The following is a 24,245-nucleotide window of genomic DNA, read 5'->3' on the forward strand; positions in this document are numbered from 1 at the left end:
GAAAGAGTGGATTAGGTTTTTTGTAAGGGCTTGATATTTGGTATTAAGTTGGCTACCTTGTCTATAGTTTTGTCTATTAAGTCTTTTAAAGATTTTGTTGAATTATCTCAAATGGCTGAAGCACTGGAGAAATAGGGTAAGGTCAAACTAGAAGAGAAGAAGGGTCAAACCTCAGGCTAATTTAGTGGTAGATTCTCATAAAGGTGTGGTTCTTCTAAGAATTACTATTCAGCTATGCTAGTATCAACAGTGAGCTATCTGGCACCAGTTATTAGTCTAGCCAAAATCTACATGCCCTCTTCTTCTTTAGCTCATAAACCTACTTGGGGGCCAAAATAATTTGAATATTACGGTATAGGATATGTGAGGAGAAACTTCCCTTATTTATTTTCTGTAGGCCTATAGACACAACAATTATCTTTTACTACTTTAGTTCCATAAGCCAAGGTAGGAGAAAAAATGATAGATCTCATCCATGAGGTTGGCATGATGGACAAACTAGGGGTTACAACAAGGCCATATAGAGGGAGGAAAAGTAAGTAGAAATAGAGCGCAGGATGGCTCATGTAGTGGTCAAGGTGGTTATAAGGCACATCTTTATATATTTTTGGCTCATCTTGAGGCTGAATCTTTTGATTTAGTAATCTCAGGTACTATTATTATATGTGATTATCTGTTTTTTATATTTTTTATCTCGGATCCATATTTTCTTATGTGTCTTTGAAATTTTATTTTGGTTGGGACTTGGACTATGAATTTATTAATACTCATAGTATATGTCTACATTATTTGGGGTGTTTTTATGTGTTGATCAGGCATATCGTGAGTGTCTTGTGATTTTCATAGGGCTTACGACAAAGGCAAACTTTGCTATTTTAGACATGGAAGAGTTTGATGTTATCATGAGGATGGGATGTGTGTTTCCTTTTCATGTTGCTATTAACTATTTTACCAAAATCTTAATTATGGAAATGCCCGAAAGAGGGAAGTTTAAGTAGGAAGGTACTTTCAATCCTAATCCCATGATGGTAGTGTCCATAATTCATGCCCAAAATCTAGTACAGGGCAGGTGTATGACATTTTTAGCCCATCTTTAGGAGGATAAATTTGTAGTCTCTCCTATAATGTTTGTTCTAGTGGTATGTGAATTCTTATAAGTGTTTTTGGATGATATTCTAGGAATACCTCCATGTTAAGAAGTTGAATTTTGAATAGACTTAGATACGGGGACTAAACCCATTGTTATTCCTTTATATTGTATGGCACCTGTATAATTAAGAGGGTTGAAATCCCAGCTGGAATATTTCTTTTAAAAGGGATTCATTTTCCCAAGTGTATCTTCTTGGGGTGAACAAGTGTTATTTGTAAAGAAAAAATGGAATTATGAGGATATGAATATATTATTGTCCATTTAATAAGGTGAACATTTGTAACAAATATACCTTGTCTAGGATAAATGATTTGTTTGACTAGTTACGAAGTGCAGTGTTCTCGAAGATTGATTTAAGATTGGGATATCATCGACTAAATATTAGTGCTGAGGACATCCCAAAACTGCTTTTTTAACACATTATAGGCACTATGTGTTTTTAGTTATGTCTTTTGGCTTGACCAATCCCCCAACTGCTTTAATGAGCGTGAGGAATAGAGTGTTCAAGTCCATTTTGGAATCGTTCTTTATTGTGTTTATTAATGATATACTTGTTTACTCTAAAAGTGAGGCAGAGCATAGTGCTCATTTATGTATTGTGTTGAAATTGTTAAAGGAGAACCAATTATATGCTCAAGGACTCGATGGAAAAAGGGAGATTAATATAGAAGAAGATCATAGTAGTTCAAAACTGATAGAAGGAGTATATAGATAAAAAGGAAAAGGGAGATAAAGTTTTAGAAGAGGGAGAACGTACTTTTGAAGGTGTCACCCATGAAGGGTATGGTGTGATTTGGCAAAAAAGACAAGTTGAGCAGAAAGTAAATAGGACCTTTTGAAGTGTTTCAAGAAGTTGTTTTGATAGAATACAGATAGTCCTTACCCCCTAGTATGTCTAGAGTTCACCCTTTATTCCATATATCTATGTTAAAGAAATATCATACAAATAATAATGATATTATACATTAGAACCCAGGGGAGATAGAAATAGACATGCGTAACCAGTATCCACACTTGTTCCTTGATACAGGTACATCCTATTCCAATTAATATTTTTATAGTCCAGATGTCGTTTAGAGATGAATGAGTGGTAAATTGGTGTCTAATGGAATGAACAAAAAAATTCATTATGCTTGATTAGGAAGTAAAAGTTGCACCGAGACTCCTCTTAGCTAAAATTTGAGAAATTTAAGGCTAGTCTAGTTTTGACTAAAAATTGAGAGCTTGACAGACGAATTAATTTGGGTAATAATATGAAAATAATAGTTAAGTTTGATAAAATTTTGGATAGCTAACGAATATAGAAAGGTATAATAACTTCAAACACCTGAAATAGAGATATAAAACTCTAGCTATAGTGTTTATCGTTGAGGGGTTGTCAAGATTCATTGTGCGTGTTGTAAAAAGAGGAAATTTTTTTAGGGGTCTTGTGTTTCTACCACAGACCACAGTAGCAAAAAAAGAAACATCGACAATATTTATGGAAACCAAAGAGGCGATCTCTAGTAAAATGGTTGCAAATTATTGCAGTGAAAGTTTAACAACTGCAGTGGTAATGGTAGTAAAAATGTCAATTCTAAAAACCAAAAAATGATTTCAAGCCCCACTTTTTAAAAACCACAAAAGGGAACTAGGGAGAGGAAATTTTTAGTAGTATTTGATGTTTTTCATCTATGGAAGTAAGTAATTATGTTCTAGACTTGAATATACTTTGTTAAACTTAGAAAATCAAAAGAAGATAGATTAATTCTGGTATTAGGTATTAGACCCCAAAATTTCATTGATTTTGTAATTCCCCAAATTTTTTCCTAAGCTTAATTTCTCCTCACGAAGGTTAAGGAGTGACTTCCTAAGTGAGTATCATGATAACCATATAGAATTTCCCTAATTTTGATTTTTTATCACATTAGAAAATAGATAAGCTTTCCGCCGATATAAGATTCTCCCAAATTGTATACCTGGGCAAGAAGTTATAGCTAATTTAAGTCCTAGTCATAAAACAGTGTCATTTTAGTGCTTGGCGCGTTGAGGAGAGGACCCCAATTTCCTAATAGTCAATTTCTAGTGGCCTAGCATGATTGTGACGCGTCGCGTGAAGTTCCAACTCCCAAAACATGGGACAACGTGATGGCTCCATATTGCAGTGACTCCCAAATTTCCATTTGTCAATTTTCAGTGAGCCACCACGATAGTGGCGCATCGTGGTGGCCCATAAAATTGGGTTCCCAGTTCAATTTTTTCCATCTTCGTACAGAAGTTAAAAGGGGCACTTTGGAATTTTTCTAAGCCTCTTAAACCGTACAAACACCAAATTAAAGTTATTTACATGCATTCTATGAAGTTTTTCTCAGGTTTTCTCTCAGCAAAAACCCTTCGTATCAAAAACCTCTTCCAAGAATCTCAAGAATCCACCATATATTTTCTAAATTGAGTCAAGATTCAAGGTTCCCAAGACAAGGTCTTCAAGAACCCTTATTCAAGAGTACAAATAGAGTCCCAAAATTGAGAGTTCATCCCAAGCTTCTAATTCAAGGTATGCGGGGTTTAGAACAAGGGTATCCTTTCACCCTTGTGCCTAAAGGCTTATTTAAACTAAAATTTTCTTCAATTTATTAGATTTCACATGAATTGAATTGGAGTTTTTCACCCATTGTTATTGGTTGCAAGCTTTTGATGTTTCCCATAAATTGAGAGTCTAATTGCTAGATTTTAACATGTTTTCTTGAGAAATTGCAGTTGGGTCTATACCCCATGATTTTAATCCTTGAGAAGTTAATAATAGAAATGTTTGAGATATTGAAGTATGTGAGTATATTGAGATTATGAGCTAAATTTCTGTAAATTCCAGATTTATATATGATTTATGAATCTATATGCTATCTAATATGTATTTTGATGAGTTTTAACTGGAGATTGAATTATGGGTCACTAAGCCCTACTTAAGACTTGCAAGTTTATGAACTTTCATGCTAAAAGCACCCATGGTTTGAGTATTCTGAGATTATTGAGAAATTTTTTGACCTAATGGTCATAGAGCTTTGAAATCCACTTCATTACATGAGATTACAGATTTGATTATTGGGTTCTTGTGACCCATGAGATTATTTTGAAAGTGGATTTTCATGAGACGAGCGAGATACACTGAAGGGCATAGTATTTAGCAACGAGTTGGGTAAGTTACTATAGTTTCTTACCCCAAAACTACGTGCCACCGTAGGTTTTAGATTTTGGGCCTAAGGCCGAGATGATTGGGCCTGAGGCTGAGATGAGTGATAACTGAGTTGAGGTTATACTACTTGGGAAGTGTATGCTACCTCTCCCCAACATGAGGTTTCTTCATTAGGAGGGCAAGACATTGGACTCCATGTAGCTTGCATAGTTTATGTCGGTTAAGAGAACCTCCCTAAACTAAAGTATATTCCATTAAGATAGAATAATTTTCCTAAAGCTTTGGGATGAGATATTTTCTAAAATGAATGAACTACTTTGAGTATTTTCCAAAGAAGGAAGTAGTTTTCTCTACTAATACGAGTTGATCACCGATTTTCTAACCAAAGTTATATGATTCTGAGTTCCAAGTGTTTGAGTTCAAAAGAGTTGTAAGTTCTTGAGCATTAAAGAAGGTTTTCTCCCCATGAGATATATGCATGAGTTGAAAGTATTTTTTAAAGTCTCTTTCAGCCTTTAAGTAATGAGAATAAGAGAAGAGTACATAATTTTAAGCCAAAGTATAATGACTCACGAGATTTGTGTTACATGATTCATTCTTCATGATTTATGAGCTTTATGTTTTAGACTTATTCAAGCCATGTGAGTCATTCCTATTTGCATGCATGATTTGATTAAAGAGTACTAACATAGTTTTATAGAAATGCATACACCCCCACATACTCAGTACCTTCCCAAGTACTAATCCGCATATACATCTATGTGCTAAATTATCTTATAATGTAGGTTCAGGTGCTTAGTCCCAGTCTCATCAGTGATTCCCGAGTACCTTTGGCTATATTTCTCTAGTGGTGAATCCTCATGGTTTGAGGGCCTATCTTCAGATATTTCAGTATTTTAGTGGTTATGTTATTACTTTCTATAAAGTTTGAGTTAGTTGGGGACCTGTTCCAATGGCTCTCTAGTTCATGGAGTAGTAGAGTCTTTGTTAGACTAGTTATCAGATTATGGTTGTGTTGATATTTCCAGTAATGTGGTCATTTGGATCGAGTATTATCTTCGTATTTATTTTTATTTGATATGACAGTGCTAGCATTTTGTATATTCCTTCTTGAATGAGTTATTATAAGTAGTGATAGGCTCAAAGGGTTAGCTTGGGGCTACTTGTAGCCTTAACCACCGTGTGAAGTCTTGGGACCTATTTTTGTGGTGTTACAAACTTGGTATCAGAGCCTAAGGTTTTAAAGGATTCATAGAGAGTCTGACAAGCCGCGTAGAGTAGAGTCTTGATCATCGGTGTGTAGCATGCCACATTTACGAGCAAGAGGCTACAAGACATTTTAAGGAAAATTGCTTCTTTCTTTCAGATTCTATGATGCCTACAGTTGTCCCTCTCATCTAATAATTTGTGCTCTCCTATTTCAGAAAATGCCTCTCCAAAGCGCGAATGCCCATGGAAATGATGATGAGCAATCCTCACCAGTTGATCCTTTGAATGATACTATGTCTCATACTAAGTTTTGGGCGATCTTTCAGGTGTTAGCCTAAGTAGTCACCGCTAATGTTCGGCCCAATAACTAGGCCGTAGTTGCAAATCAGCAGGGAGGTTATTTACCTATTGATAGGATCCATGATTTCATGCAAATGAATCCGTCAGAGTTTTATGGGTCTAAGGCATGTGAGGACCCATAGTTATACCTTGAGGAAGTGAGAAAGATCACACAAGTGATGCATGTTTCTGAGGAAAAAAGTGTTGAGTTGGTCTCTTATAGGTTGAAGGACATTGTATATGACTGGGTTGTATCATCGAAGAAAGGTAGAGGTGAGGATGTTGCTCCTATGACTTGGAAGGTGTTCCAAGATGCATTCTTGGATTAGTTCTTTTTACTTGAGTAAAGGAAGCAAAGATTGAGGTGTTTATGAACTTGAGGTAGGGCTCCATGACTATTAAGGAGTACTACTTAAAGTTCAACCAGTTGGCCAAGTATGCTCCTGATTTGATTTCTAACACCCGAACTACTATGAGCAAGTTCGTGATAGGTGTTTCTGGTTTGGTGCTAAAAGAGTGTAGGACTGCGAGCTGCATAAGGATATGGATTTGTCTAGGTTAATTATACATGCACAACATATACAGATAGATAAGATTATAGAGAGAGATAGAGTAAGGGGTAACAGAAGGGCTAGATCTGAGTAGCATAAGTATAGTCTACCTAGGTTCCATAGAGAAAACCATCCTCAATTTTGTAGACATCCGTAAATTTCATTGCCTTCATCAGCTAGTGCTTCCACACCTAGAGGCAGGCTGGAGTAAGAGAGCAGGTCTTTTATGTCTAGGTCACAGAATAGTATTAGTAATAGGCCCTGTTATCCTCCTTGTGCTAAGTATGATAGGGCTCATCCCGACGAGTGTTTCACAGATTTGTGGGGTTGTTTGGATTATGGAAAGAAGGGCAATAGACTTACAGATTGTCTGTATGCTAGGCAGGGGACCAGAGATGCCCAACCTCAGGCACAGACTACTAGTACACTAGCTCCTGTCCCTCATCCCACCCCTGCTTAGGGCGTTTCATCTATCACTGCTGGCGGTCAGCTCCAGAACAGATTCTATTCCTTACCATTCTATCAGGAGCAAGAGGAATCTCCCGATATTGTTACTGGTATGCTCCACATCTTTTGTTTTGATGTTTATATGTTGTTGGACCTTAGGTCAAGTCTCTCCTATGTGACGCTACTTGTGGCTGTGAATTTCAAAATGAGATCTGAAAAGATTCCTGAACCTTTCCTAGTCTCCATACCCGTAGGTGAGTCAGTTGTGACTATCCAGGTGTATAGAGATTATCCTATTACTATTCTTCATAGAATCATACTTATTGATATGATAGAGTTAGACAGGTGGATTTTGACCTTATTTTGGGTATGGATTGGCTTTATTCTTGTTATGGATCTATAGACTATTGTACCTATGTGGTCAAGTTTCAGTTCCCTGATGAGCCAGTTTTTGAGTGGTCCAGGAGTTCGGTATCTCCAAAGAGTCATTTTATCTCCTATATCAAAGCCAAAAAGCTAATATTCAAGGGTTGTATCTATCACCTAGTTAGAGTCAAAGACATTAAGTCCGAGGCTCCAACTAATTAGTCAGTCGATATTGTTAATGATTTTCCAGATGTTTTTCCAAAAGATCTCCCAGGGATATCTCCTGATATAGAGATAGAGTTCGAGATTGACCTTCTTCCAAACACACGTCCTATTTCTATTCCACTCTACAGTATGGCACCTACTGAGCTTAAGGAGTTGAATGAGCAACTCAAAGATCTTATAGACAAAGGTTTCATAAGGCCCAATATTTCTCCTTGGGGCGTACCTATTCTATTCATGCAGAAGAAAGATGGATTTTTGCATATGTGCATTGACTATCGTCAGCTTAATAAGGTCACAGTATAAAATAAGTATTCCCTTCCTAGAATTGATGACCTATTTGATCAGTTGCAAGGTGCAAGTTATTTCTCCAAGATAGGCCTTAGATCCGGCTATCATCAACTTAAAGTGAGGGAATGTGATATTCCAAAGATAGCCTTCCAATCCCGATGTGGTTACTTTGAGTTTCTAGTCATGTCTTTTAGGCTAACCAATGCCCCAACAGATTTTATGGACCTCATGAATCGAGTGTTTAAGCAATATCTTGATATGTTTGTCATAGTGTTCATAAATGAAATCTTTGTCTATTTCTGCAATGAGCATGATCATGCAGATCACCTTAGAATTGTCTTGTAACCTCTTATAGGCCTCCAGTTATTTGCCAAATTCAGTTAGTATGAATTTTGGCTAATGTCTGTAGCCTCTTTGGGTTATATTATTTTAGCCGAAGGTATTAAAGTTGATCCCCGAAAGACAAAAGATGTAAGGAATTGGCCTAGACCTATCTCTCCATCTGACATTAGAAGTTTTTTGGGTCTAGCGGGCTACTACCATAGTTTTTTTTAAAGGTTTCTCCTTTATTGCATCTCCCATGACCCAGTTGACCCAAAAGAAAGTTAAGTTCCAGTGGTCAGATTCCTGTAAAAAGAGTTTTCAAGATTTGAAGACTCAACTTACTTCAACCCCTGTGTAGAATTTACCTGATGGTATAGATGGTTTGTGGTGTATTTGATGCCTCTATAATTGGTTTGGGTTGTGTGTTGATGCAAAGATGTAAGGTTATAGCCTATTCCTCTAGATAGTTAAAGCCATATGAGAAGAATTACCCAACCCATGATCTTGAGTTAGTTGTTGTGATTTCCTTTAAAAATCTGGAGACACTATCTTTATGGTGTTCATGTTGATATGTTTACTGATCATAAGAACCTGCAGTATGTGTTTACTTATAGATAGTTGAATCTTAGGAAGAGGAGGAGGTTAAAGTTGTTAAATGACTATGATATGAGTATGTTGTATCACCTAGGAAAGGCCAATGTAGAGGTGGATGCCCTTAGCAAATTGTTTATAGGTAGTATTGCTCATATAGAGGAAGGTAAGAAAGAGTTAGCTCGTGATGTGCATTGTCTGGTTAGATTGGGCGTTAGGTTGCTTGATTCAGTTGAGGAAAGTACTTTGGTGCAAAGTAGTTCTGAATCCTCTTTAGTTTCGGAAGTGAAGGAGAAGCAAGATAGGGATCTTACTTTGGTCAGACTTAAGGATGTAGTTAAGGACCCCAAGGTAAAGGTTTTCTCCCAAGAGGGAGATGGCGTATTGAAATTGCATGGTAGATTATGCGTTCTATGTGTTAATGATCTGAGACAGAGGATTATGACTGAAGTGCATGGTGCGTGGTATTCAATTCATCCTAGCACTACCAAGATGTACCGCGACTTACAGGAAATCTGTGGGTGGAATGGTATGAAGAAGGATATAGCTGAGTTTGTAGCAAAGTATGCAACATGCCAACAGTTTAAGGTAGAGTACCAAAGACCTGGTGCTGTGATGTAAAAGTTTGGTATACCCAATTAGAAGTGAGAGGTGGTGAATATGGACTCATGACCCAAATACCTCTTTCACGCCATCATCATGATTCCATTTAGGTTGTTGTAGATAAGCTGACTAAGTCCGCGCACTTTTTGCTTGTGCATACATCTTATACAGTTGAGGATTATGCTAGATTGTATGTTAGAGAGTTAGTCAGGCTGCACGGATTTTCCTTGTCTATCATTTTAGATAGGGGGTACTCAATTTACTTCTCAGTTTTGGAGGGCATTTTAGTAGGGTCTTGGCACCCAAGTTCATTTGAGTTCCGTTTTTCATCCACAGATAGATGGTCAAGCTGAAAGGACTATTCAGACCCTAGAAGATATGTTGAGGGCGTGTACACTTGATGCCAAAGGTAGTTAGGATGAGCATTTGCCATTGATAGAGTTTACCTATAACAATAGTTACCAAGCTAGCATCGAGATGGCACCATTTGAGGCCTTGTATGGCAGAAGATGTAGATCACCCATAGGTTGGTTTAAAGTGGGTGAAGCTATCGTGATTGGGATTGATATAGTATTCGAAGCTATGAATAAAGTTAAGTTGATTAGAGAGAGATTAAAGGAAGCTCAGAGTCGTCAAAAATCATATGCCGATGTGAGGAGAAGAGATCTTGAGTTTGAAGTCGGTGATTTGGTGTACTAGAAGATTTCACCCATGAAAGTGGTAAAGAGGTTTGGTAAAAAGGGAAAGCTTAGAACCCGTTATGTTGGCCCGTATAGACTCTTGAGTCGTGTTGGTAAAGTAGCCTATGAGGTTGAGTTGCCCACAGAGTTGTCAGCTCTTCATCATGTGTTTCATGTCTCCATGCTCAAGAAGCACATTCGTGATTCCGTGGTAGTAGATCCTTCAGAGTGTGCAAATATTTAGAACAGTATTTCATTCGATGACATTCCTCTTGAGATTCTAGACTTTTAGATCCACAGACTGAGGAGGAAAGAGGTTCCTTTGGTCAAAGTTTTATGGCAGAACCAGTCAGTTGAGGGCGCTACTTGGGAGGCATAAGCAGATATGCGAGCCAAGTAGACGCACCTCTTTTCTACGAGTTCTCATCAAGCCGAAGGTATTATTATTCCTTAATTCAGCCCTTCTAATCTAAAGTTCAGCTATATATCTATTCTTGCATGAGTTCTTGCAATTTTCGGGGTATTCAAGAGTTAAGAAAGACATAGAGTCAATTTAATGAGTTCTTCAAGCTTTACTTACTCAATTTCCTCTGTACTCTTAGCTTAACTAGCGACATTCATGGATGAATGTTTCCAAGGGGGAGATATTGTAATACCCCGAATTTTTTCCTAAGCTTAATTTCTCCTCAAAAAGGTTAAAGAGTGACTTCCTAAGTGAGTATCGTATTAACCATATAGAATTTCCCTAATTTTGAATTTTTATCACATGGGAAATTTTATAAGCTGTCCATCGATATATGATTCGTCCAAATCTGATACCTGGGCAAGAATTTATGTCTAATTTAAGTGCTAGTCATAAAACAACACCATTTTAGTGCTTAGCACGTCGCAGAGTGGTCCTATTTGACAATTGTAAAATTCCAGTGGAACTCCGCCATAGTGGTGTATCACGGAGGACCCCAATTTCCCTTTAGTCAATTTCCAGTAGCCTAGCGTGATTGTGGCGCATCGCACTAAAGTTCCAGGTCCTAACTAGTGGGACAACACGATGGCTCCATGTTTCGGTGACTCCCAGATTCCCATTTGTTAATTTCCAGTGAGCCACCGTGGTAGTGGTGTGTCGCGGTGGCCCATAAAATCAGGTTCCCAGTTTAATTTTTTGCAGCTTTGTACAAAAGTTAAAAAGGGCACTTTGGACTTTTTTCAATTCTCTTAAACCGTGCAAACACCAAATTAAGGACATTTACACGCATTCTTTGAAATTTTTCTCAAGTTTTCTCTCAACCAAAACCCTAAGTATACAAAACCTCTTCAAAGAATCTCAAGAATTCACTATAGATTTTCTAAATTGAGTCAAGATTCAAGGTTCCCAAGTCAAGGGCTTTAAGAACTCTCATTCACGAGTACGAAAAGAGTCCCAAAAGCAAGAGTTCATCCAAAGCTTCTAATTCAAGGTATGCGGGGTTTTGAACAAAGGTAATCCTTTCACCCTTGTCCCCAAAGACTTATTTAAACTACAATTTTCTGCAATTTATGAGATTTCACATGAAATTGAATTGGGGTTTTTCACCCAATGTTATTGGTAGCGAGCTTTTGATGTTTTCCATGATTGAGAGTCGAATGGCATAATTTTTACATATTTTTTGAGAAATTGCAGCTGGGTCTATACCCCATGATTTTAATCCTTGAGAAGTTAATATTTGAAATGTTTGAGATATTGAAGTATATGAGTATGTTGAGATTATGACCTAAATTACTGTAAATTCCTGCTTTTTATATGATTTATGAATCTATATGCTATCTAATATGTATTTTGGTGAGTTTTAACTTGATATTGAATTAAGGGTCACTAAGCCCTACTTGAGACTTGCAATTTTATGAACTTTAGTGTTATAAGCACCCATGATTTGAGTAGTCTGAGATTACTGAGAAATGTTTTGACCAAATGGGCATAGAGCTTTGAAATCCACTTCACTACATGACATTACAGATTTGATTGTTAGGTTCTTTTGAACCATGAGAGTATTTTGAAAGTGGATTACCGTGATATGAGCGAGATAAATTAAAGGGAGTAGTATTTATCACTGAGTTGGTTAAGTTACTGTGGTTTCTTACCCCAGAACTGTGTGCAACCGTAGGTTTGAGATGTTGGGTCTAAGGACGAGATGATTGGGCTCGAGACTGAGATAAGTGATCACTGAGTTGAGGTTATACTGCTTGGCAAGTGTATGATGCCTCTCCCCAACGTGAGGTTTATTCCTTAAGAGGATAAGACATTGGACTCCATGTAGCTCGCATGGTTTTTATCGGTTAAGAGAACCTCCCTAAACTAAAGTATTTTCCATTGAGATAGAATATTGTCCCTAAAGCTATGGGGTGACACATTTTCTAAAATGAATGAACTACTTTAAGTATTTTTTAAAGAAGGAAGTAGTTTTCTCTAATAATACGAGTTGATCACTGATTTTCAAACCAAAGTTATATGATTCCGAGTTCCAAGTGTTTGAGTTCAAAAGAGTTATAAGTTCTTGAGCATTAAAGAAGTTTTACTCCCCATGAGATATATGCATGAGTTAAAAGAATTGTTTAAATTTTGCTTCAGCCTATGAGTAATGAGAATAATATAAGAGTACAAAATTTTAAGCCAAACTATAATGACTCACGAGATTTGTGTATGATTTATGAGCTTTACATTTTAGACTTATTCAAGCCATGTGAGTCATTCCTATTTGCATGAATGATTTGATAAAAGGGTATTGACAATGTTTTATGTAAATGAATACACCCCCACATACTTAGTGCATTCCCAAGTGCTGATCCATATATACGTGTATATGCTACATTGTCTTATAATGAAGGTTTAGGTGCTCAGTCCTAGTCTCAACAGTGATTCCCGAGTACCTTTGTCTATATTTCTCCAGTGGTGAGTCCTCATGGTTTGAGGGCTTATCTTTAGATATTTAAGTGTTTGAGTGGTTATGTTATTACTTTCAGTCCCGTTTGAGTCAGTTTTGGACCTGTCCCAAAAGCTCTCTAGTTCATGGAGCAGTAGAGGCTTTGTCAGACTAGTTATCAGATTATGGTTGTGTTGAGATTTCCAGTATTGTTGTCATTTGGACCAAGTATTATCTTTGTATTTCCTTTTATTTGATATGACAATACCAGTGTTTTGTATATTCCTTCTTGAATGAGTTATTATAAGTAGTGATAGGCTCAAAGGGTTAACTTGGGGCTACTTGTAGCCTTAAGTACCATGTGACGTCCCAGGACCCATTTTTGGGGCGTTATAATTTTATTATTATTTTTTACTTTGTGTTTTAATGCAATTTTTGAGATGAATAATTATAAGGGATGTTAACGGTACCACTAGAAAGAGTTTTTAAATTTTTAGAATGCGTTTTATGGATTTTCGAGACCCCAAAATAGTAAGAGTCCCTAATTAGGGCATGCTACTGAGGCATGGAAACCTCTGACACAAAAACTAGTACTCAGGCATGATTAGGGTATTTCATGGTGGCTGGCTTCTGCGATAAGGGCATGCAATGGGCGTGCAACATCCAAGGGTGTTGCGATGCCAATTGTTAGTTTTTAAAGGGTGTTTTGGTCATTTAGCTCCTAAATTATTTCATAACAATGTAAAATCTATTACACCACCCTCACAAGTCAAAATAAATGTTCCCTCTCCTTGCCAACCCCCAAAAAACATAAAGGAGGATTTTTTCTCCAAAATTCAAGATTTGAAGGTTCCAATTCAAGTTTCCTTCAAGCAATTCACTAAGTCCAGGTATGTGGGGTTTGAACAAGCATAACCTTTCATCCTTGTGCCCAAAAGTTTGTATTTTTACATGAATTTTAAGAAATTAATGAGTAGGTTTCATACCCATTTTTCATTGCTTGAAATTATGGTATTCCCATGTGACTTCAAGTTCATTTAGTTCAAGAATTAATATTTTCACATGCTTTTATACACATGATTGATGTTATATGATGTATCCGAGTATTTCAACATGAATTTTCATATGTTGGTATGTACATGACTTCAACATGATTTAGCCAGTTCATAAGTAAAAATGTGTGATTCTAGCATGATTCTCTTAGTTTACAAGAAGTTTCGATTTACTACTTCACATTATAAATTATTATAGTATGACTCAGATTTTAGTTTTGATTTTATGATCTCAGACATGATATGAAATTCATATAATTATTCATAAGTATGATTTAGTAAAGGAAGCATGATTACTTTTCAGATTTGTATATCCATATACTTAATTTAAGGTGAAGTTCATACTTTATGAGCACCAGTATATATTTTAGGAGTAGTATTTAGCACGAAGGGGAATAAGGGATCAACGCATCCTATTTCCCAAAAACTACTTTCCACTATATCTTTAAGGGGCCTCACTAAAGAGTTTCTCCTTTACCCAAATGGGCTCAATTTAGTGATCATTCCAGTTTAGGTTCTATACTGATGGTAAGGCATGGAAAAACCCTCCTCAACATAGGAAATATATTGGAATCTTTGCTAGATCACATGGTTTATGTCAGTTATATGAATCTCCCATAGAAAAGATAAATTTTAGGGACTAAGTGTAGTGACTCACACAACTCATCATATTATCCTTTACTATTAATACTTTATGATATTTTGGCTTTTAGTTTTATTTATCATTATGGTGAGTCTATCTATACTTAGCATGTATGTTTTTGGTAACAACATTTATCAGTTTTTCTCATTGCATTCACCCTATATACTCAGTACTTTTGGTCTAGTTTTCATCCTTAGTATTACGATTAGAAACTATCACCATGTCCTACATCATGACAGTTGGTGAATCCTCATGGTTTGAGTGTTAATTCTATGATTACTTTTAGATGTTCATCTTTCTTTTAGCTAAGACTTTATCTTATCAGTTTGGGTTAGCTGGGGCATGTACTAGTGTCTCTTCAGTTCTAGTTAGAGGCATGACAAGACTATTTAGATGATATGTTTCTTTTAGTTTATTTTAAGGTTTAGTTGATGTTAAATTTATAATGGTTTACTGAGATTTCTTTTCAATTGAACCCAATTTATCATCTTTTAGTTTCTACTTATATTTTAAGATTATTTTGTCAATGATCAGTGCAAAGTAGATATCATAAATAGCATGGGCTACTTGTAGTCGTAAGCACTGTGTGATATCTAGGGAGTAGCCTCAAGTTATTAAACACTTTATATTAGAGACAAATGTTTTAAAGATTTCTAGGGAGTTTGACAAGTCGGATCATGTAGAGTCTTGATCATAGGTATGGCACGCCGCACTTATAAAAGAGAGTTTGTAGGATGTATTAGGTAGCTATCCATTCTTTTATGATCTCTATTATGATCTGAAGTTAACTCTTTACATGCTAAATTGTTATTTCATATGATAAATAATTCTTCTTTGCAGAGCTTATGCCCATGAAATAGAGACCACCCAGCCCCTTCACTACCTACAAACCTTTTGTATGAGAATATTTTCTATGTAGAGTTTTGATTTATGTTCCAAGTGTTAGCTCAGGCTGTAATGCTAATGCTCTGGGTGATCAGCCAATTGTATTACCAACTCAACAGAATGATATCTTAATTCCATCTAGAGTTCGAGATTTTATTAGAATGAATCAACCAAAGTTCTTTGGGCCAAATTAAATAAGGACCCATAATTTTCCATTGTTTAGGTGAAGAAGATCACTCAACTTATACATGTCACAAAAATGGAAAGAGTGGAATTGGAATCCTAGTAGCTGAAGAATGTTATAGTTGACTAGGTTATTATGTGGAAGGAAGCTAAGGGTAAGAATGCAACTCCAATTACATAGAATGTGTTCCAGATGGCCTTTTTATATAGGTTCTTTTCTCATGAGATTAGGGAGGCTAAGGTGGAGGAGCTTATGAACCTTAGGTAGGGCAGTATTTTTGTTAAAGAATATTGCCTCCAGTTCACTCAACTTTTTATGTATGCACTATAGTTGTTACTGGATTCCAGTGCTCGTAAGATTAAGTTTGTCACTACAGTGTTTGACTTAGTAGTTGAGGAGTGAAGGTCTGCCATGTTGATTAGGGATATCTTAGAAACACTAGGTTTTGTCCCTTGGAAATTTCTTGCATTTTAAACTCGTTGTCCTTTTAATGACCCACCATAATAGTTGTATGGTATGGGTACGGGTCTAGGGACTGTAGTAGTATGTTTGTCCATGTGTTTTTGGTGATATTTTGTCCTAGTTATGAGAGACTCTATATGAGTCATATAGTATTTTGATGAGAGGTTTAGGGTCCAATAGTATGTTTTCCAGTGTCTAGGCCTTGATGTTCTACTTAGGGTACAACTAGATGATCTAGTCATATGGTATGGTATAGGTTGGGCAAGGATGTCGAATATTAGAAAGAATGTGGTGTTTAACATTTTGACCTAGTGACGACTTGAGGATACCACTTTTATGTTGTGGTGATGAGTTGAAGGGTCTACTTGTAACCACTTGTAAGTTTCCTACAGTTTTAATTTATGGGTATTCTGGATATTTCCCCTCCTAACTCCTTTTGACCCTACAACATTATTATTCTAAATCAAACACTCTTAAAATCTCTCTTATGATCTTGGTTAAAGAAAAGGCTAGGGTTTCTACAAGGCAATCAATTAAGGGTTCTCAAGAGTGAATCTCTCCATCTTTCTTGGTGTTTAAGGCATGTTACTCTTCCCTCATTATTAGTTAAACTAAATGCATGTTTTAATGTATGGGTTTTATTGTATTAATATGGATTTATTTTGGTTCTAAAATAGATGTTGGGGATTTTAGTTGTTCATGGTTAGATAATGTTTTCCCATGCTTTACTTATCGGTTTTCATGGGAATCATCAATTGATACTTGGTTTTTCTTTTGGTAACTATACGTCTCAATATGTTAGTTAAAATGCTAATGAGAATGATTTTTTCAGATAATTTGACTTATCTTGACACTTTGCATTGCATAAATGGTAATGGAACCTAAGTTGGTATGGTTGATTTTAAATGTTTTTGAATGGCCTTAATGGCCATGGTTTTTGTTTAATTTGAAATCTTATGGTGTACATGAAAATCCCCTAAGTGTTGGCTAGTGAAATTGCTTGCAAGCTATAGTCTATATGTTGATACCACTTCATAATACCTTGATAATGGACTCTTTGAATTGGTGGTATGGTTATATGCTGAATATTTTAGTTTGGAAATAATGGCAAGTTGTGATAGCTAATCGTGAAGGTGTTAGTCCTATGGACAAACATTGGGAACTTATGTTTGCCGATATAAGGGTTGGTCTTGGTGACCATATGCTTATGGGGTACACAAGAATGCCCCAAATTTATATTTGCATATATGTATCATAGAGGGAAAAGGGTACATGGGAATCCCCGACCCCTATGATATCTTCGATACATGGGGTACACACACTAGGGCCCACTTAAGAAATATCACTAGACCCATATAGCCTGTGGATGAATTATGACTGAAAACCTACACAACATAGGTAAAGGTTTTAAATGCTAGATAAACCCAGTTTCCTTTCCTGGCATGATATATATGTATTGATATGATTGCATATGGTTATTTACCTTGGTTTTGAATTACTGGCATTATTTTATCATATCCCTAAGTACATGCTAGTGTTCACTCTATTAGTTATTTTTGGGCGATGCATCCCCACGCGATGTAAGAACTGACCATACTACCATTCCTTTTGCTCAGTGACTTGGATTTAGGGACAACTTTGAGTCAGACTGAAGTGATGAGCTTACATACTCCGAAAGGCTCTATTTTATGCTATGGTCTTCTTTTATATTTTTTATTTATTTGGTTTTATTTTTTTTTATGGTCGGGGGCATGTCCCAAATGGATGTTATTAATTCTTGATAGAGGCTTTGTTATACAACTATGGACATAGGTGGTGTTGGTATTGGTGTCAGCCTTGGTATTAGTATTGGCATTGGGGTTGACAAAAGTTGGACATTTGGATGGTTATAATTATGGACTTTATTAAATATAATTAAATTATAGTTGTTTTATCTTGTTATATGATTGGGATTCATCCAACATTGAGTGTAAGCCAGATACGATTATGTATTTGAGGTAGTCTCTTGTCTTGGATAGACTTGAGATGTCCAACATGACTAGGCCCTAGTTTGGGATGTGTCATATTTGTATCAGAGATCTAGGTTCATGGTCTATTGGGTATCTGACAAAGTCGTGTCGAGTAGAGTCTCTTTTAATGGTGTTTAGCAAACAACATTCATAAGGGAGAGTCTACAAGGCATTTAGTCATATTTCTCTTTCTTGTGTTCTACTTTCAACCTGTAGAGTCTGAGGTCCCGAAATCTTTTCTAATTCTCATTTGTTCATTTTTTAGATCATTCCTCCTTGAAGATCTGAAGTTCATGAAAACTCGTCTATCCTACCTGAGCACATTGTTGTTAGGACCCATCCTATTTTTGAGGTCTAGACTTGATCTAGGGGTCTAGTTCCTAATTTTCCCAAGGAGATCCACTGGTTTCCTCTAGTCCTTCTCATGCTCCTTAAGCTAATGTGATGAATTTGTCAGTTTATTCACATGCTGGAACAGTTTGTAGCTTCTCATACTAAGCGTGGTATTTCTATTACTCCATCTTTTAAGGCCACAAGGGCTGGCTAGTTCATGAGGTTAAACCCTTATGTGTTCACTGGGGTTAAGGATGGGGAGGATCCTCAAGCTTTTGTGGATGAGATAAAAAATTCCTTTCATGTTATGCATGCTACCAACATGGAAGTTGTGGAATTTTCTACCTATCAACTAAAAGATGTAGAATATCAATTGTATGAGGAATGAGTACAGACTAGGGGTGACGATGCTAAGTCAGCATTATGGGATGATTTCTCTAGTGTTTTTGCACTGCTTCTTTCACTAGTTATGTTAGTATGCTCCAGATTTAGTATCTAGCATGAGGACTAAAAATGAGATGGTTCACTTTCGAGTTATCTTAGGACTTAATAGTAGAGATTAAGGCTGCCTTGTTGAACAACGACATAGATATTTCCAGGTTTGTTATGTACATGCAGTAGGTTAAGAAAGAGAAGAAAAAGTAGGTACAGATTAGGGAGAGGTAAAGTAAAAAGTTCATTTTCTCTAAGCAAGGTGGTGTCCAATAATAGAGTAGAAGGTATGGTGAGAAGAATCCTATGAAAAAGTGAGGTAAATCTGGTTCCTACTCAATGGTTAGTGCTTTCGACCAAAAGCCATTGGGTGATTGGTAGTTTTAGAGGGGAGATAATTATAAGGCACAAGGTGCCCAATCTTAGGCTAGTGAGTCCTAGCCTGCTCAATCATTCCCTTCATGTAGATTTTATGGTCATTTGAATCAGGGTTTTTATGATGAGGGAAGGGATAAGTACTTCAACTGTGATCAGGTAGGGCATATGCTTAGAAAATATCCTATTGGTAAGGTTTTCTCTGGGGTAAACAAGGTTCATGTTTCCTCTTCTTCAGCTTTAGTAGCAAAGGGTTTACCATCTAGTTCTGGCACTGGTCGGAATCGTCTCTATGATCTCACTACCCAACAGGAATCTAAAGCATCACCTGATGTCATTATCGGTATGTTGAAACTCTTTTTTTGTGATCTATATTGTTTTCTTGATCTAAGGTTAACTCATTCATATTTTACCGCATTTATGGCTATGTATTTTTTCTTTGGTCCCAAGTGTGTTTCGGACCCTTTTTTTGTTTCTAACCTTGTGGGTGACTCTGTGGTGGCTATAAAATTTTATAGGGGTAGTGTGGTATCGGTGGGTGGATAGGAGAAAATGACGGATCTTTTTGAATTAGATATGGTTGATTTTGATATCATATTGGGGATGAATTAGTTACACTCATGCTATGCATCATTAGACAATCGAACCTGTAAGGTCATCTTTAAATTCTCTAATGAGCCGGTTATTGAATAGTAGTGTGGTTCCATAGCTCCTAAGGGGAAGTTAATATCGTATCTTAGAGCTTACAGATTAATCTCCAAGGGGTGTCGCTATCATCTTTTCTGGGTTAAAAATTCTTACTCGAAGGGTCCTTTTTTGCATTTCATCCTAGTGGTGAATGAATTTCTTGAGGTCTTCCTTGATGACCTTCCTGGTGTTCCTCCTGATAGGGATATTGACTTGGGTACTGATCTTCTTTTATACAATCGTTTAATTTCTATCCCTTCGTATAGGATAGCCCAAGCTGAGTTGAAAGAGCTTAAGGAGCAACTCAAGGATCTTTTAGACATGGGTTTTATCCGTTCTAGTATATCTCCGTGGGGTGCATCAGTCTTATTCATTCATAAGAAGGATTGTTCATTTTGGATGTGTATTGATTATCGGCATTTGCATAAGGTCATGGTAAAAATAAGTATTCTCTTTCAAGGATAGATGATTTGTTTGATCAGCTACACAGTGTTAATTTTTTCTCAAAGATAGTCATAGATTCGAGTATCATTAGTAAAGATTAGGTAGGAGGATATCCCTAAGAATACTTTCCATACCCGATATATGCATTTGGAGTTTTTGTTATGTTTTTTAGGTTGACCAATGCCCCGGAGGCATTCATGGACATGATAAATATAGTTTTTCATTAGTGTTTAGATTTGTTCATCTTGGAGTTCATAGATGATTTTCTGGTGTGCTCGAAGAGTGAGGTAGATTAGTTTAATTACCTCTATATTGTGTAGCAGACCTTGAAAGAGTAACAGTTATATGCCAAATTCTCAAAGTGTAAGCTTTGGTTAAACGTTATTAATTTTTTGGGCCAGGTCATTTCAAGTAAAAGTATCATAGTGGATCCGCAAAAAAGTTATAGTTGTTAAGAAGTGGTTTGAACCCATGACTCAAATGGATATTCAAAGTTTCTTGGGTTTAGCTGGTTACTGTTTTAGGTTTATGGTGATTTTTCTTCAATAAATGCCTCGTTGACTAAATTAATGTAGAAGAAGGTAAAGTTTTTATGTTTGGATACTTGTGAGGGTAGTTTAAGAAGTTGAAGAATAAGCTAACTTCAACTCTAGTCTTAACTTTACCTGAAGCCATGGATAGATTTGTGGTATATTGTGGTGCATCTCATGTGGGGCTTGGTTACGTCTTCAAGATACATGGCAAGGTGATAACTTATGCCTTTAGAAAGTGGAAGAATTATCTGACCTATGACTTAGAGCTACTGGTTGTGGTATTTGCATTAAATATCTGGCGTCACTATATATAAGACGTGCATGTGGATATTTTTACAAATTATAAGAGCCTACAATAGGTGTTTACTCAGAAAAAGATTAACCTCAGGCAAATAAGATAGCTTGAGCTGCTCAAGTATTATTACATGAGTTTTCACTACCATCCAGGTAAAGCTAATATGATTGACGATGCTCTTAGCAGGTTATACATAGAAAGTCTAGCTTGTGTAGATGAAGGGAAGTGGGAGTTGGTGAAAAATATTCATCACCTAGCTAACTTTGGAGTTTATCTCTTGGACTTTGAGAATGGTGGTATGGTTGTGCAGAAGGTGGTGCAGTAATCTCTTGGTGCTAAAGTAAAGGAGAAACAAGTGTTAGATCCTATCTTAAAGATGATCTAAGGTGACAAAGATGGGCTGAAGATGATGACCTTTAGAGATTAGTGATGGTACCTTGAGGTAGCAAGGGAGGTTATGTGTTTTCTATATAGATAGTTTGTGAGAGAGGATCTTACCTGAGGCACATGATTCATATTATACTATTCATCCTTGTTCGACAATAATGTATCATGACCTTAAGGAAATGTATTGGTGGAAAAATATGAAGCGGGATGTGGCTAATTTTGTGGTGAAATGCATGGTGTGTCAATGAGTTAAAGTTGAGTACATGAGGCCTAGAAGATTGTATTAGGAAATTAAGTTTCCTTTATAGAAGTGGGAAGTGATTAACATTGATTTTATTACCATTATTCCTCGATCTCGGAGTCAGTTCTATTTGATTTGGGTCATTGTGGCTGGTATGACTAAGTCTTCTCACTTTTTGCTAGTAAGGGCTAATTTTTCAGCAGAAGATTAAATGAGGTTTTACCTTCATGAGATTGTGAAGTTGCATGGGGTACCTGTTTCTGTCATCTCAGATCATGGTACATAGTTTTCATCAAACTTTTGCGATCATTTTAGAAAGGTTTGGTGTCCAAGGTGAGTCTTAGTATAGATTTCCACCCGTAATTAGATAGACAGGCAGAAAAGACTTTTCTGACATTGGTGGATATGCTTAGAGCTTGCATGATTGACTATGATAGTAGTTGGGTTGACTATTTGCCTTATATAGAGTTTGCATACAAGAATAGATACCACTCTAGCATTGGAACGACTCTATTTGAGTGGTTGTGTGATAGGATATGAGGTTGGTAAAGCAGATATGTTTGGCTGGTATTTAGTTCACCAAGCTATAAAAAAGGTGAAGGTGATTTGGGATAGGCTTAAAGCCGCCCAAAGCCATCCAAAGCCGCTAAAAGTCCTATACAGATATGAGCCATAGAAGTTTAGAGTTTGAGGTTGGGGATAGGGTGTTCTTAAAGGTGTCCCCCATAAAGGGTCTGATGTGGTTTGTGAAGAAGGGGAAGCTCAGTCCTCGGTATTTTGGTTCATACTTCATTTTGAGATGAGTTGATAATGTTGCGTATGAGTTGGAGTTCTATTTTGAGCTCCATTCACCGACTGTTCCATGTTGAAGAAGTGTGTGGGAGACTCATTATAGATTGTACCTGTCAAGGATATTGGAATTTTACATTCTCAATCTTGTAAAGATGTCCCGGTTGAGATCTTAGATCGGCATGTTTATTGGTTGCATTTTAAGGATGTGGCTTTGGTAAAGGTTCCATGTAGAAACCACAAGGTGGAAAAGGCTAATCAGGGAGCGAAAGAGCAAAATAAAGTCAAAGTATCCATTCCTATTTCCTACACCGTAAATTCTTACTTAAGGTATGTTTTGCTTTTAGCATCTTATTTTTTTGAGTTTGTTAATGAAAAGATTGACTTCCTTGGTATCTCTGGTTCTTTTCTTAAAGGTAAAAATAGAGACGTCTGGGGGTTTGATCATGTTTGTATTGCCTTGTTCCATCATTTGAGGATGAATGATCCAAGCAGGGGAGAATTGAAACAACCTGGGTTTCGACCCTTTGAAATTTCCTAAGTTTTGAACTCTTTATCCTTGTAACAACCTACCATATGAGTCATATGGTAAGGATATGAGTCTAGGGACCCTAGTCGTATGTTTCTCAGTGTGTTGTTGGACATATTCTATCTTAGTTACAAGATACTCCATACAAGTTGTATTGTATTATGACGAGAGATTTAGGGTGCAATCGTATGTTGTCTAGTGTCTAGCCCTTGATAACTGCTTAGGGTACGACTAGATGGTACCAATCATATAGTATGGTGATGGGTTAGGCAAGGAAGTCGTATGTTTGATAGAATATGGTGTCCAAATTTTTGACCTAGCAACGACATAAGGGTACCACTCGTATGTTGAAGTGACAAATTGGAAGGTCCACTCTTACTCACCAGTGAGTTTTCTATAGTTTTATATTAGGGATATTCAGGATATTTCACTTCATAACTCCTTTTGACCCAACTACATAAAATACCTTTTGGGACCTCACTGCCCTATTATTCTAAATCAAACACTCTTAAAATCTCTCTCAAGCTCTTGATTTAAGAAAAGTCTAGCGTTTTTGTAAGGCAATAAAATATGGGCTCTCAAGTGTGAATCACTCTATTTTCCTTGATTTCTAAGGCATGTTACTCCTCCCTCATTGTTAGTTCAACTAAAATAATGTTTTAAAGCATGGTTTTCATTATAGTAATTTGAATTTGTTTTGGTTTTGAAATAGATGCTAGGGGTTTTGGTTGTTCATGGTTGGATAATGTTTTTCCATGCTTTACTTATGAGTTTTCATGTTATAATTATAAGTTGAACATGTGGTTTCATGGGAATGATCAATTGATACTTTGTTTTGCTTTTGGAAACTATATGCCTTCAATATATTTGTTAGAATTCCAATGAGAATGATTTTGTCACATAATTTTACAACTCTTGACACCTTTGCATTGTATAAATGGTAATGGAACCTAAGTTTGTATAGTTGAATTTAATTGTCTTGGAAAGGCCTTGATGGCCATGGTTTTTGTTTAATTGGAGATTCGGAATCCCCTAAGTGTTGTCTAGTGACATTGGTTGCAAGCTATAGTCGGTATACTGATACTACTTCATAATGCCTTGATAATAGACTTCTTGAATTGGTGGTATG

This window comes from Capsicum annuum, chromosome 8, assembly GCF_002878395.1.
Source record: "Capsicum annuum cultivar UCD-10X-F1 chromosome 8, UCD10Xv1.1, whole genome shotgun sequence".
NCBI classification, from domain to species: Eukaryota; Viridiplantae; Streptophyta; class Magnoliopsida; order Solanales; family Solanaceae; genus Capsicum; species Capsicum annuum.